The sequence below is a fragment of the Phlebotomus argentipes genome, unplaced genomic scaffold (genome assembly GCF_947086385.1).
Source record: "Phlebotomus argentipes unplaced genomic scaffold, Phlebotomus argentipes genome assembly scaffold_18, whole genome shotgun sequence".
Taxonomy (NCBI): domain Eukaryota; kingdom Metazoa; phylum Arthropoda; class Insecta; order Diptera; family Psychodidae; genus Phlebotomus; species Phlebotomus argentipes.
The window spans coordinates 12,282,398-12,297,768 of NW_026776177.1; positions in this window are offsets into that span (position 1 = coordinate 12,282,398).

Consider the following 15,371-nt stretch of genomic DNA (forward strand, 5'->3'; position numbering starts at 1 on the left):
GCATGTGTACGATGCCATGGAGCATGAGATCCAATATGTGGGGAATTCATTATCGGGTCTGCGTGTTCCTGGAGAGGATTATGTTGTTCAATGAATTTGAAAACTGATAATTGTTGCCATAAGCACACGTGAGAGTGAGAGAGGCTCACCCCAGATTATCGTTTTAATTACAAATTTCGAATTTGTACAACACCATTCGATCCATTTGCTGAATTATGGCCACAGACACACACTTGAGGTGTGTGTGCGCTTCAGGTGGTGGATTTTGGGGTGAATTCTCACGCCCGCTGCTGCCCTAAAGAGCTCTTCCTCTTCGCATCTTGAAAGGAAAGGCGCATGAGTTGCACAATAAATAACCTGGAGAGTCATGAAGTACTAAACTTTTTTACACTCCACGTACACAACTGCAATTGAACATAGCGAAAGGAAACACTGGTTGAAGGACGATTTTGCTCGTCGACAGCCAAAAGTGCGGGTTTGGATGCAGGAAACTTTTATATGGGGATTGCATGGGGAGCGAATTAGACACAAAATGCGCTGTGCTGAAGAATTGTGCCGAACTTTGCCAAAACACTTCCAAGACTCTGGCTGGGGAAGTGGAAGAATGCATATAGTTTAATATTAAAAGTTTTCCGTGTAACTGCTGGAAAAGCTTTAATATATGAGCGAAGCTAAACGGTAGAGTAAAGAGTGTTGTTCCCAGGGAGCTTTTGCCATGCAGCTGCAGCATTGACTCAATTCCTCACCTTTTTTCACATGTTCCCTGGCTGTACCATCGCGGGTGCATTTCACTAGTATATCGTTTCAACTTTCGCAAATACTTTACTTCTTTTGCCGCTGTCGCGGAAGACGAAATACGAAGAGAAAAGAACATTACATGTCCCTTTAGCTTTGAATTACAATTTTTCTATGTTTCTTTCGTGCAAAAAACGGGAGAAATAAACCCCAAAAACCTCATCTCAATTTCACAGAAAATATTCCCTTTCATGTCAATGGCAAAGGATTATATTTCTCTCAAGGCTCCTTGCATAAAGTCATCATGAATTTCTCCAGCCAAAGGAATTGTTCAATATCGTAGTAATTTTTTAAAATTTATTTGCCACTCAACTTATTCACCCTTTATCGACTCCATTTCCTCAAGCCAGTGAAACACTTCGGAGAGTCTTTATTAATAAAGTTGAAAAAGGGCGCAGTTTGTCGTCATTATTTAGTTATTATGGGACTTTGAGGTAATTTCAAACTGGAGACGCGGCCAGGATGCATTGGGAAATTCCACGTGCAGCGAAAGCTGCCGGAGGTAAATATTTAATGTGGTTTTCGGGAAGTTTCTCAGCAAAAAAGTTGCACATTTTTAAGTCTCAAGTACAACTTGAGCTTTCCTTGAAACTTTCTGAATGTGTCTATACAAGCGATTAGGCTATTGCGCTGGTTGCTAATCTATTCTTGAGTGACAAAAATTCCCAGCTGAAATATTTAAATAAGTTTACCGCTAAATCTCACTGGCGGAAATCCCAGTGGATTTTTCAACTCATCGAATTTATGTTTGAATTTCAAGTGCAATTTTATTATCGTACGCGCTTAAGTTGATATCTCAATAGCCATATATCAGACTAAGCCGATAAATAGATTAGGTTCCATCAGCCAGACACCCGCATTCGTGGTGTGAATTCTGTTCGCTTTGCCACACACAGAGGACGGGCTCCGATAGGGGCGCCGCCCCCCGCACCACACGCTCCGGGAGATGGCAATTTGAGGGGATGCCATCCAACTTTAGCCGGATGTCGGTGAAGCTACAGCATTTTCCTTTCTCCAAATCACTCGCCCCCGAATATATCTCTGCCGCTGCCGTTCAGGCATCTCGCAACACGCGGCACAAGTTTAATCCTGCCCGGATTACACTAAGTGTACCATAGATTCAGCGATTTTGGGCGAAACAAGGAATCAGGAGCAATGTTGCGTTAAAAGGATACCCTTGTCTCCGTTCTCTCGCAAGCGCCCAGGATATCGGAGCGGTTGACACTACAAGAATTCACTCCTCCGCTCAAAGACTCATCCAGAGACACATACTCAATTTGCGCGAATCCATTTTCGAGATGTGTGTGCTCCTTTTGGGAAATGCGTGCCGGCTCCCTTCGGAAATAAATGAACTTCATAGCAACACCAGCGGCTTAAGGCGCGATTGAGTGTCCCTTTAAAAAAGAAAATCGCGCTCTTTGGCTTTTTTTCTGGAAACTCTTATTGAAGTTGCTTATTAGTGATGAAATGAAATTAAACAGCAATCCCAAGCAGATTTCACTGGGGTTTAGATGAACGGATGACTGTCGAAAAACGCTCTTTCCACTGAGATGCCCCGCCCACATGCGAGTTTAATTTTAAAAATTAATCTAAATTAAGCGCGAAGTGGCGTAAAAAGTCATATGAACACAGCAAGTTTCCAGAGGGGGTAAATAGCTTCCGGTCACGTTCACTACTAATAAGAAAGCTCTCTCCGTCGGTCTCTTGGAAAGTGTAGCGTCATCCGCTGAATGCGTGAAATCGCTTCAATGATTTATTGACATGGTCGGGAAATTTCTGCACTCAGAAGACTCCATGGGCAATTACTATTAATTAGAAACGTTTTACAGTGCAAGAGAGAGAGAGAGAGACGCAATAGCTAACACAGTGCGGACTTTGGGAGCTCTCGAGTAGATCCTTGTCGTGCAGAGTCTGTTGAGTGTCCCTCGGCAGTGCACGAGGGGAGAAATTATTAATCGGATGGTGTGTGTATGTGTGTAGTTGGGAGACGTGATCGAGAGCCCATTCGTGATGGAATAATGAAATCAAATAAGCGACATGGGACTTGAAATCCATCGAGGAAGATGCAAATTGCATGCGGCATCAAAGAGTCCATACTCTGGGCATGTGTTTGTGTATTACAAAAGGAATCTGGAGTATCTTTGCACTCTATCATGCGTGTGATTTTCCGTTGGAAGAAGTCACCAATGCAGGTCGCAGAAATGCTGAGGAAGGCCAAATGTGGTGTGAGAAGTTGGCAAAAGTCAGCCAGAGTGCAGAGACACAGACTGAGTGGGTGGGAAAGTGCCACCCAGTGAAATTTGATAAATAAATAAGCCATAAAGCGTAACGAGCAGTTGACAAAAATCTTAACGGTTCGTTTAACTTCCCGGCTCTATTTTTACCGATCCCCAAACAAATTGTTGCTGCTTCATGTCATTTTGGTGTTTCAGAACCACCCCCAAGGGTCGTGTGTTTTCCACATTTTTCCCCACATTCGCGTGAGTCTCTCTGCCTTTTCCTCCACCGTGTCCGGGTGTATCCAATGCGGTGGCCTGGATGGGAAATTCTCTCCGTCGTGGCAATGCCAAAGCAAAACCCCGGCGACAACAATGAATTTTCAGTTTTGTCAAATACGCGATTCAACAAACGAATGAAACGCTGCCTGCATTTTAATTCACCCCCAACACCCTTCTGATGGCTGAGGAATTCCTAAGAAGCCCCAAACTCACGACAGTTATCTCAGGGAAGAGATTTGGATTTTCTCAAGTGTGCGGTCGCTTGAGAAATTCACTGATTTTTCTCTCGTTCGCGAATGATAAATTAATTCACTGTAGCTTTAATGATTCAACACTCACAAATTGCACCTTTGCAAAACAGAGTTGATGCGCATCCAGTTTCATGGCGTCGCAGTTACTCAGCGGATATTTATTTCCCGTCCTGCTTCTTCATGCAAGAATTTACGTTCTGCATGCAAATAAAATGGGAAGAATTAAATTTTTTATACTCTCAGCGACAGACTTTTGGCGTCTGATCAAGTTTTTTTTCGCACACAAAACGGGGTAAAATCCATCGCGAGCGATGAAATAATTTTCAGTGAATGACCATAAATTGCTTCCGACACCATCTTTTTCCATCTTGATTTAATTATATTTGGCCAATCCCTGGGAGATTTCCACTGACGCGGCGGAAAGTGCGAGGGAGTGGAAAATCTCCCTGGAGGATCTCAAGAGAGACTGACTTTCATGGGGTGGGATGGCAAAGCTCTACATTCCCTCCAAACACTTTAATTAATCGTGGATATGTTCCCAACGTGTGTGCTCTCCTCGTGAGTATTAAGATAAATGGATGGAGATAAGCAAATGGAAATGCTGCATGATTTTCCTTCACGATGGAGTCTCTCCTCATCTTATGCGTGGAAATAACTAAAGAAACCATTGAATTTTACATCTTCCCACCATACAACCAACTCACACTAGTTGGTGAGAGACCACCAAATCGATAATAGAGATAAACCCAGCCAGATGATCATCTCAAGATCAGTGTCTTCGTTGCGGAAAATTAATTCTGAACCCTCACAGCTTCACTAATTCCACCCTTAATTCCACAACGGATTGATTGTACACTGTTCCCACTGGTCTAGTTTTGGGAGCATTCAATTTTTTATCGCACACTAAACGCCAAGAGGCTCATGGTGAATTTCTTCGTGAAAGATTGATGGTGAAATGTAAGGAAAGATTGGCATCAGAGCCGCTCCTAAATCTCTCTGGCGCAGTGATTCTCGCATGCAAAAGTCCCCGGGAACACAAAGTCTAACTAGCTAAATTAACAGTCTCTAATACGTGTTTGGAATTGAAATTTTATTAACTCTAAATACTCAACGTAACAAGTATAAATTAGCGAAGCGAAGCGCTGACAGAATCGCTAGAGTTTTGGGGAACTCTTCGCCCCTCCCACATTGGGCGTAATGAAATTGCAAATAGATGGATTGTCATTAGTTAAATAACAACCTCCGAAAGCATTTTCACCATGAGCATTAATTATATGCGTATTATGAATTTGCTCTTCTGATAGATAGTCAATCTTCTAGGCTGAGAGTGCGAGTTTAGTTGGGTGCTTTCAGCGAATTATGGCATTCTGAACAGAAGTTTGCAGTGTTTCAAAAATGCCATCACCGTTTTTTTTCCATTCCATGTTGAATTCGAAAACAAAATCACCCACGAAAAGGCAATATTTCCTGGGAGAGCATAGAAAAATTAAATACACGCTCCCCTTCCGAGTATGATAACGAAATTGGAGATTATTCTTCCCACTGAAAGTGCTTTTCCGCTGGCTTTTTTTGTGCCTCGCTCTCGCTCTGGGCTCATGGCGGTGGTCAAAGGCCTCCAGAGAGAGAATAGCGGTGAAGAAATGAAAGGGAGACCGCAACAAAAGCCATTGGACACACATTCGGAAGAAAGAAATTGATGCTATGAATGTAATTTTGGGTGTTAGAAAATTCCATTTCCGCCGGGGCAAAATATGAGAATGCTCGGAATGGCAAAGAAGAGGGTGGCTTCGCGAGTCCACATACGGCGGGTTGGGGGTGGAATGGGAGGGCAATGAACAAACAGAAAGACCAAATGAAAGAGGAAGTCATTTAAAAATCCTGTAAATCGATCAGTCTTCATCAAAAGCTGAAAAGTCTGGCAGAGTCAATCTGACTTGATGTTTGACAGTTGAATAGCTATTGTGGGTGGGTTTGTCTTCCCATGCGCCCCACCCCCTCATGCCAATTGTCGGGGAGAGCGGAGGGAAAAAACTTGTGTGTGAGTGCTCGTCGACATTTATTTGGCCAGCGGAATGGGGTTGTTTTATGTGGATTTTATTTTCCGGGCTCATGCTTCGGAGAGACAGACACATGAGGTAAAAGTTCTCTTTTTTTTTCACCAGAAGAATCGCAACCACATTTCATTCCTCATCCTCTGTGCGTCCCAGAAAATTGCCGAGTCTATCTCGTGGCCAATCCTCCAAGTATGGCCAAATCACGTAAATAGCCCAAGAGTGGTCACAAATGCTGAATCATGCATGTTTTTCAGAGGCCAGGGAATCTTTGGGCCACGCACATTAGCGGGGAATGTTGATATGGAGAACCTGAGAAAGGCGTTTCCGGCACCCCAGAGATGCCCCACGAGGCGCCATCCTTGTGCCTGTCGAGAAAAGTCAGCCCAGAAATCATCCGCTTCCTTCAGCAATCTATCATTCATGCAGATTTCAGCGCCTGTTTGCCTCATGCGGGCTGAATTTTTCAATATTCCACTAATTTGCTATTCAAGAATTGTTAACCCTCGTGTTGGGCATGGCAAAGACCTTCTCAAGATGCGATGGGGAGATGATTCAGAAACCCATGTTAGGGGTTGAAAGGAAGTGTCATCTACTCGCTATGAGCCTATATATCAGCAGAAATTATGTTACTGTCATCGTATTCAGGACAGGATTTCCGTGCTGTGTCAGAGAAAAGTGTATTTCCCTCAGAATTGTTTAACAATCCGCTAATCTGCTCTCAAATTTCCACCGGTATGCACGTGTGAAGACTCCTCCAAAGGCTCGCCAAAATTGATTTGTTAATTGATACCCTCATCGAAATGAACACTCACGCGAAGCAAGATTTGCACACGTCGCACTAAATAGCGTCGAAACACCTCGTGGCAGAAAAAAACCCCATTGTTCGAAAAGGGGGAGGAAAAATCCATCTGAATCTGAATGTGCTCTTTTCCACACTTTCGAGCTTTTCGGGAAATAAATTTTCAGGCAGGAGAGCGCTTTATACTTGAACGATTCTTTTGTATTGTCTCTGTCGAGACTTTTTTCCCCCGTACTCCGCACTCAATGGAGAGCTGCAATCGGATTATTTTATAGACACATCACATATAGAGGAAAATCGAAATTTCCCTGCTAGTCTGCAAGGAGCAGACGGGCGAAAAAATAACACCAGAGAGAGAGAGGAAAGAAGGGAGAAATATAAATGAAAAAATACGCAATTTTGGTCAATTCAACAAGTTTAAATTGGTTTTCCACTGAGCTGATGATGCATTCAGGGTATTTTTCCAGATGACCTTATGAGGGTGAAGAATGACAGACATTAGTGCAGAAATCACTGCAGAAATATAAGAGTCATAATTGTTAATCCCCTCATGTGATCTTGTGCTACAATCTTGGCAATTTTTCTCTCCCACTCAAACATCGTCGAGTGACTTGGAGGATTGTAATTAATTGTTGAGAGTGTTGTCCAAGTTTTCTCCTTTATTTGCCCACTCGAAGATTCTCTCAGTGATTTGTTCACTGTCTGTCCCGAAGAAGGGTGTGGAAAAACTGGGTGAAAAGCGTGGCCATGAGGGAACTTTGGCAATAACGCCTGCGAAGCACTCGTCCGACTAAATGTGACCACCACAGACAATGTGCTGATGAAAGGTGAACCACTTGACTGGGTGTGATAAAGAGAGTGACTAGAGATCTGCGCCCCGAGGACACAATAATTGTCGGGTTTTGAGGCATGCAATTATCCAGTATGTGCAACGGCTCAGCCCGATATCGTTTCCGTGAATTAACATAAATTGAACATATGTCGGGCGATTAGATGGACTCCTAGTCAGTGTGGCAATTGTGATGGAATTTCCAACACACATGTCAGAGAAGGTCTGCGGTAGGGATGGCTCAATGTATGATAAATTGGCCAGTCAATTCCTTAAATCCAAAAACAGCCACTCTCTCTCACTCGCCCACCCACCCAGAATTTCCATTCCATTCTCCTCGACAGACGATTCAATTACGATAATTGTCAGATATGGAATTTGTGTGTAAATGTATCTCTTCTCGGATGAGATGGGCGGGGGCCGCACAGAGCATGAACAAGCACAACTTGGAGGAATTTCCATGTCCCGGGAAAAGCTCTCATTCCAAAACACATTTTACCCATCCAAAGTGCGCGCTTCCCCAGATAATTTATCGCACTGTACGGAAAGATCGTCTGCAGAGGCTTTTCTTCGTGTCCACGATTGGAAAATCTTTGCAATATTTCATCATCTAATTGCCAATTGCCCTAATACATCCCCTAAATGAGCATCTTGAGAGCATTCCCGCGCTTCGATTACGACCACTATCAGGACAATTATAAAGTTTTTATTTCACTCTGCAGTGCGCAATTAAATTCGCCTCATTTCGCTGAGAGGCGAGTAAAAGTGCACTTGAAAACTTTGTACATTGTTGTCCCTATCCAAAATGCCTGCGAGGATGAGAAGTTCACCCTCAAGTGATTCTCGCGCTCAAAGTCTCGATATATTCGTCACCATCCCCGCACATTCTCAGCCCCCAGAGTGTATCTCTCTAAATATTGAGGGCATGTCAGAGAGAAAACAATGTAATAATAAAAATAACTCCAATGGCACGAATATCCGAGGAAATTTTTCTGACTGTTGATATGGTGGACTCATTGCCATACATAAAATTCAAATAAAACTATGGGCATGCACACACACAATATCCTTCGAGTGATTTTCCCCCACACAGCGCCATTCGCAATATATTCGGCGAGATGACGAAGAAAAAAAGTCTCGAGGGTGGATCATGCCGACAAGGCAACTCCATTTCATTATAGAGATCACTCTCGCTGCTAGTTTGCATATTTATGGTCGTCCTAAAAATATACGAACCAGTTATATTTTTGCCTTATGTAATACACTCTCGATGGAATTGCCGAGATATGCATATATCACTCCTTTAGACACATCCGGAAGATTAGTCTCAAGGGTATTGATTTCCTAAGATGAGCTCAAGCAAATGTTGAACATCGAAAGTCATGTAATCTTGGGAAGAATTTATTGTTTGGCATTTTGGTACGTAACATTTATCATCATTTGATAATTATGGCCAAGAGCAGAGTCATAATACTGGAAAAGAGGAAAGTTTGAGTAAAAATCAATGGAGAAGAGCTGGGAATATTTATCAGCGTCTCCTCTGTCTCTCTAAGAGTGTAAACGGATATTTTATAACTAAACAACCTTTCCCTAAATTACAAATGTTAATTTTGGTGTGAAACACTGAACGCTTTCCACTTATTTTAATATAAACCCCATTTTCCAATTTCCAAATCAGGCACGATTGTTAAAATCCCATAATATTGCATTCTATTGAATTTTAGAATTAATCACAGCTCATGGCGCACGACTGCATCCGGAACATCTCTAAAAATGGGCGCTCTCTCGCTGTTTATAAAGTGGGTAGCTCCATTTGCTAATACCCCAACGGCAATTGTGAGTCAATTGCTGAGTCTATGCCTGGGAGCTGTCCAGCATTTTGTGTCCAGAATCTCTCTGGTAAATTCCTCAAACATTCCCAATTGTCAGCATGTTATTGGCCATGCGGTGAGCATTTCGGATGCCTCCGCATCGTCCACCTGACGCCTCAGAGCTTCGGCTTTCGCGTGCGGAATTTACGCACCCCTTTTGTTGGGCACCCCAAAACATTTTTGGCACTGCCGCGAATCGGGTGGCTTTCGCATAAATAATACGCACCAATTCCGTCGCGCCAGACCGGCAATGGGCTTTTGGGGTCTGAGGGGCGCACTTGTGGGGTGTGTTTGGAATGATGCGTGATTTATGAGTCATTATTGCATTTTTGCCGGAACCATTCGCGTGTGTGTTTGTGCCTATACATTGGACATGAGCGCGATGGACAGTACGACTATTTTCACTGATTTACGGCTCATTTTTCCACTCCCTCACTCCTGGCAATCGCATTGTTTCGCCCGCATTTGATTGAATCCATATCCATCAACGAATTAAATTGGATAAGAAGTGGTGCGGAAAATATCATCAATTTGCAAATATCTGGGGATCTTCCTTTCATGATAGCTTTTCGTTTGTATACAGTTTTTTCCCTCTTTTGTGTGAAGCAATTGAGGGAATATCAACTGGTTTCTATTGATTTTTTTCGCCTCCCTCCAAATCTGGATCACAGAGAACCCCTTTTCACGTGAATTGTGTATATTTTTGGCAATCCCTTTGAGGACGCAAACCCGCCACTGTGGCGGAATTGTATGCAATACATGTTGTGAGTTGTGACACATTGCGAGGAACAGTGCGCGCGATAAATTTGTGTGAGATTTTCGCAAAAGAGCCCACACTCGCCCCCTGCTTGCCAAATTGACATCCCCATCACGCAACACCCACAAGCGTGGCAGATTTCATTTCGCGAGCGCCATTCCACACAACAAAGCACACATTTTGGGGAGTTTATCTCGACGAATGGCAACAATAAAATACTCTGTCTCTGGCGTGGAAAATTTTCGCGGGCTCTTGTGGAGTTGTTTTGTGTGCTCTTTGATGCGCAATATTTCAAATGAGGGCCCAAATCGATTTTTCTGCCGCGGAGGCCCTCTAATCCCTCAGTCAATCTCTGTGTGTGCGCGCGTATTTGACGAGCCGGATTGCACAAAAAGAGCCACTTTCTATGCGAAGCAGCATCTCAAATTGGCGCGCATGGTGGAAATGCCGAGGAGACCATGAGGCCGCAATAAACTCAATTAGCTAATTTATTTTGCTTTTATCCAATTCCCATTTCAAATAATCCATACACAAACAAAAATGTTGTTCAATATTGTTCAAATAGACACACACAGGCTCACAATCCATCCCGATCTCGCATCACTGAGGCAAATCGACCCACACTCAGTGGCATCAGCGACTTATCCCACGACCTCGGCTTTCTCTCAGTGCACGCGTTTGAGCTCCTTGTTGAATTTGCCACCCACACCGCCCGGATTCCGCCTGAGAAATGTCTCTCCCCTGGGCTTGGGGGTTGCGGAAAAATGTGCGCGAGGGTTTGGCGATGATGATGAAGAAAGCAGCAAAACGACGACGACGCCAAAGTATAACTTGGCTGGATAAATACGACATTGTTGACTTGTTGAATTTATGTTTCCGGGAGAGGTTATTATTTAACTTTATGTCAGCTTTTGCTTGCATTCTTCATATTACGTCTCTCTCCACCATCCTCGACATTGATGGCAAGATGCGGAGGGGTGAGACTCGTGTGTGCATCTCCCAAGATATCCCACGATTGAGGAATATTGGTCACTCCATCACCTTTCCTCTCGCACTGGGTGTGCAACGCTTTTCATACTCTGGCGGAGCCACAGAGTGGCATTTCAGCTCCATTCACTGATGTTTGTGACTCTTTGGGGTGGCGAGAGGGCGACCAAAGCACAAGAACAAATATTTTCGCAGCTTTTTCCACCCATAGCATTTGTGCTTTTCGGACTTTCTCCATCATCCCCAAAATTGATCGTGTTATTCGACGTATTACTGAATATTATTGTCGTGTACGCTTTTTCGTTATCTCTTACACGTGTGAAATTTGACACTGGCTTAATATTTGAGAAGGAATGTTGTGTTTTTTTTATGTTAGTCACCACAAGTGTCAATTTATTAACCCATTCAACTGTAACTCCGATCATTTCCCAATTTAGCAAAAATATGATCATGATAAGAGCCATACACGAACAGAAATACCTAAATCTTATCTTATAGTGTCTTGACGACAATTCCAACAAACATCATCAGTAGAGAAATTACGAAAGTTATTCTTGTTTTGACTTTTGAAATATAAATAACATTGCAATTCACGTCATACCACATTTCAGTTGTTGAAGCATAGAATGGAAATGAATAAATTTTATGTCTAAAGTTCCATCACATTTTGGTGATGCTTCTAGATTTTCTTCTTCTAATTTTAATCTTCACTCACTTCTCTACTCATATTTCGTACTTTACATATTGAACTCTTTAATTTGTCCTAATTTAATTCATCTTTCCCTTGGCATTTTTCCACACCTTCACTCCTCAAATTGAGAGTTTCCCGAGGATTTTGTAACGGTCACATTTCCACTCCCCCAAGCCAAAAAGGGTACGACTGAGAAGGTGTGGGTCAAATGACGGAAATAACACTAAAATGAATGACTTTAATTTATCGCATCTCGCAGTGTCAGTCATCCGGAAATGATCCTCGGGTACTTTTTGGGACCCTCCATCCGCCAGACAGAAATCTCCAAGAGCGTGGCATTGGGTTTGGCCATTAACATATACATGGTCGGGGTGTGAGGGACCTCGATTAGGTTCTCCAGCAAGTTTATTATATTAGAATTACTGCCGGTACGACAGCGAGAGTGGGGAGAGAGTGTGCTTTGTGAATTGGAAAAGCCACTCTGGCGTGTGGACACACTCCAAGAGGCGCACCAAGGAAGGGTCTGGTGAGGGGATTAATTCATGTAATTGTTGCCATTTTACAACTCTCTCTCTCGCTCTTGCCTTGGAAAGTGTTCGAGAGGAGGGAAACCCCTTTCTGACTTTTCCCTGATTTCCATCTCTCTGCCTTTCAATTTAACGCGCAGGGAATCTTATCAGGCGCCTGAAGATATCATTCAATTCATACTGTTTCTCATATGGTGTGATTAATTCGCTTATTGTGGAAGGAATTTATCGCTTACGACACTCGAGCTGTGATGTGACGGCTGTAAACAAGTGGGAATGGACATATACAGCATCTCTGGGGTGACTTCCTCAATGGCTGGGCCAAAGTGAGTTATTCTTTATTGTATTGCGGGGGGCTGGCGAGGGATATTCTGGTGAGAAAAAGCCATTTACGCCACTGATCGAATTTCGATCCTCCTCTTCTGTCACCCAAGACTTTTTTCCTCCTCCACGGCGAGAATTGATGGACGCTGTAGAAAATCATCACATCGCTTTCTCCTTGAACTCCCCACCCAAAATGTCATCCCCAAGGAAAAAAAGCGTCCTTAGAAAAGAACTGATCGGCGCGCATTAAAAAGCACCCACTCACGAGGCAACATATGCATAGAATATTTCTCACTAGATGCCGAGGCGCATCGCAAGACGCACCCAAAACTCTGGGTTGAGTGGGAAAAAATGAGATGAGATTTATTTGGAAAAACTCTTTATGATTACGATGATAAATTGTTCCATTTTTCTATATCAACAACATGCAAATTTTCAACATTTTTCATATCTGTCACACACACAGAGGCGCGCTCAATACGCACTCCAACATTGGGCGGGGTGGCGCACACAAGAATGGCACACTGGATGGGGAGGTGTGAAAAAAATCCAATTCACAGAAATATTGTGCAAAAATAAATCGTGGCAAATAGCAAAAACAGCATTTCCATGAGAGACATCAATGATAGATCCGTTTTGTGGTCGCACCGCAGAAAAAATTATTTACTCACCAATTGGACGGTGGTAGCAAAAAAAAGTTGACGAAGGGACGAAGAACTCCATCAAGTACAGTGCTTTGGGTGAAAAATAACACCCCCGAAATTGCGTGCGGGTTTTTGATATTTCCGCAGTGATTTCGCGTAAAGGCAGTATTTTCATCCGCCTACGCGTGATATGGTGATGCAACGTCTTTGATCTTCTATCCCGGATCAATTCCCCTTCAAATAGCCCCCATTCAGTGATTAAATAAAATCCCACATTGTGTGAATTGGCATCTCCTTGGCGTGTGTAATTCAGCCCAACTGGACATCTGCAATATTGACCAATTCACGCAAATTGCTCCTAACACTCACACCTGCATTCACCCCGAAATTCCTGGGACGCCCCAAGAGGGTTGCCAAGGGGTGTTCCACTTCGAGCATGTCAATATTTGCAGGATTTCATGGTGCCGCCGTATTGAAACACTCGCTTCCGGCTGTCAAGAAATTATATAATACGCCAGGGAGTCATTTTTTGCCTCACTTCCGTCCACTGAAGACAATTACACCCCAAATGGCTGGCAAGGGTGGCCGAGGGAGTGGCTTTTGGGGCAACAAGGCATGAATTCAGGTATATTTCGGGGGGTCATTAAAGCTCCTCCACCTTCACATGGAGAAAAATGTCACAGAATTTGGTCTAAAGAGTTATTAATTGAAAAGATAAGACTTACTTGGTCCCCCAACATAAATTCTAACACCGGAAAACAGTCTTTCAAATGTCTCGTGGCGGTGTTTATTAGCATATTTGAGCCACTTCTAACGACACCAACATTTTCCGATTGCTGGCAATCCCATCGACTTAACACCAAAAGGGATATCCACCCTCACCCTTGATACGGACTCTCTTTCGCTAGGAGAAATCATTAAAAAATCCCCGTTACTGCACAATATCAAAGGATATGGCGAGAATTCTCGACAAAGGATGAATCCTCGAGTATTTTCCTGGCAATGGGAATGTGTGTATGTGTTGAAATGTAGAGGGTCTTTTGATCATGTTTCACCCTTTTCACGAAGAGGGTGAAAAAGTCCACTTCTCACCTGTTGTGCTCATTTGTATGAAGGTGTGGAAAAAGGGTTTTCACAATTGAGCATACAATTCCAAAGAAACAAGAACAGACGAAAAAGCCGGAGTGGATTGTAGCTTTAATGTTTATTCCTTAGAAGAGTGAGTAATATTTCAAGAATATACATGATAAACATATACAAATGTTCAAAAGAATTGACTCTGAAGACTAGGCGGAGCATCCGATTGGGCGAGGTTTCTGATAAACTCTTGTGACAGGATGAGAATAATTCTCCTCACGTGTGAAATGTTAGTCTGATGAGAAAGTTAAGATACAGATTTATAACAATGTGATATTGTTTCAGCTTCTCGAATAACATATTTATAGTTTCATTTACTCTGATGATTTATATTTACCATCTGCCTGTATTTTGGCATCGATCCGATTTTCTAAAGATATTCTGTGATCTGAGAGCGTCAGCTTTCAAGCCTAGCATATTAATTAAAATTATTTTTTATCACCTAATAATATCTTATGTACTCAAAATCCGTCTTTTGTATACTTTCAGATGGTGGCGTGTCATAAAAAGTGCGTAAATCAGATGATGTTGTTTTGGCAAGAAAAAGTCCCTCGACGGTTGAGCAAACAAAATGCCAAGAATAAGGGGCAGATTCGCGCGAAAATTCATTTCACTCACTTCATCTCAATTGAGTCAAAGTTTCTTATATACACAGACTTTCCGTTTTGGGTGCGGGGGAAAGCAAAAATATATCCCGCTCTCTGGATGTCTAGTATGAGCTTTTGGCTCCAAATTGGCGATGGCCCCCCCGGATGATGCCTATTTTTCCGCGCGCGCCCCGAAGAATAAAATAAGAAATCACGATGGTTCACAAACACCAAAACACCACCTCAAGGGTGGAGTTGGGAAGGAGGGAAAGAACTTCTCGCCATATCATATAAATAATGGGTAGAAAAATTGTCTAACAATTTCTCCTTGGTGCTCCGATAGCAACAGATTTATGTGTTGTAGCACAGAATTTTCTCATCGAAAAATACATCCATTTGCTCAGGCTCTCTTATGTAATGCCTTTTGGGGGTTGGGTTGGCGGCTCAGCCTCGGGGTTTTGGGGGTAAGGAAAAAAACTTTGGGTCAAATTTCAGGCATTTGAGCCACACAGTTTGTGAGGCGTGCATGACTGTTGATATGCTAAAATTCAAACATAAATTTGGAGCTTTTCCCTCCGATTCCAGGCATGGTGAAATTCGACAAACATACAATTGAATAT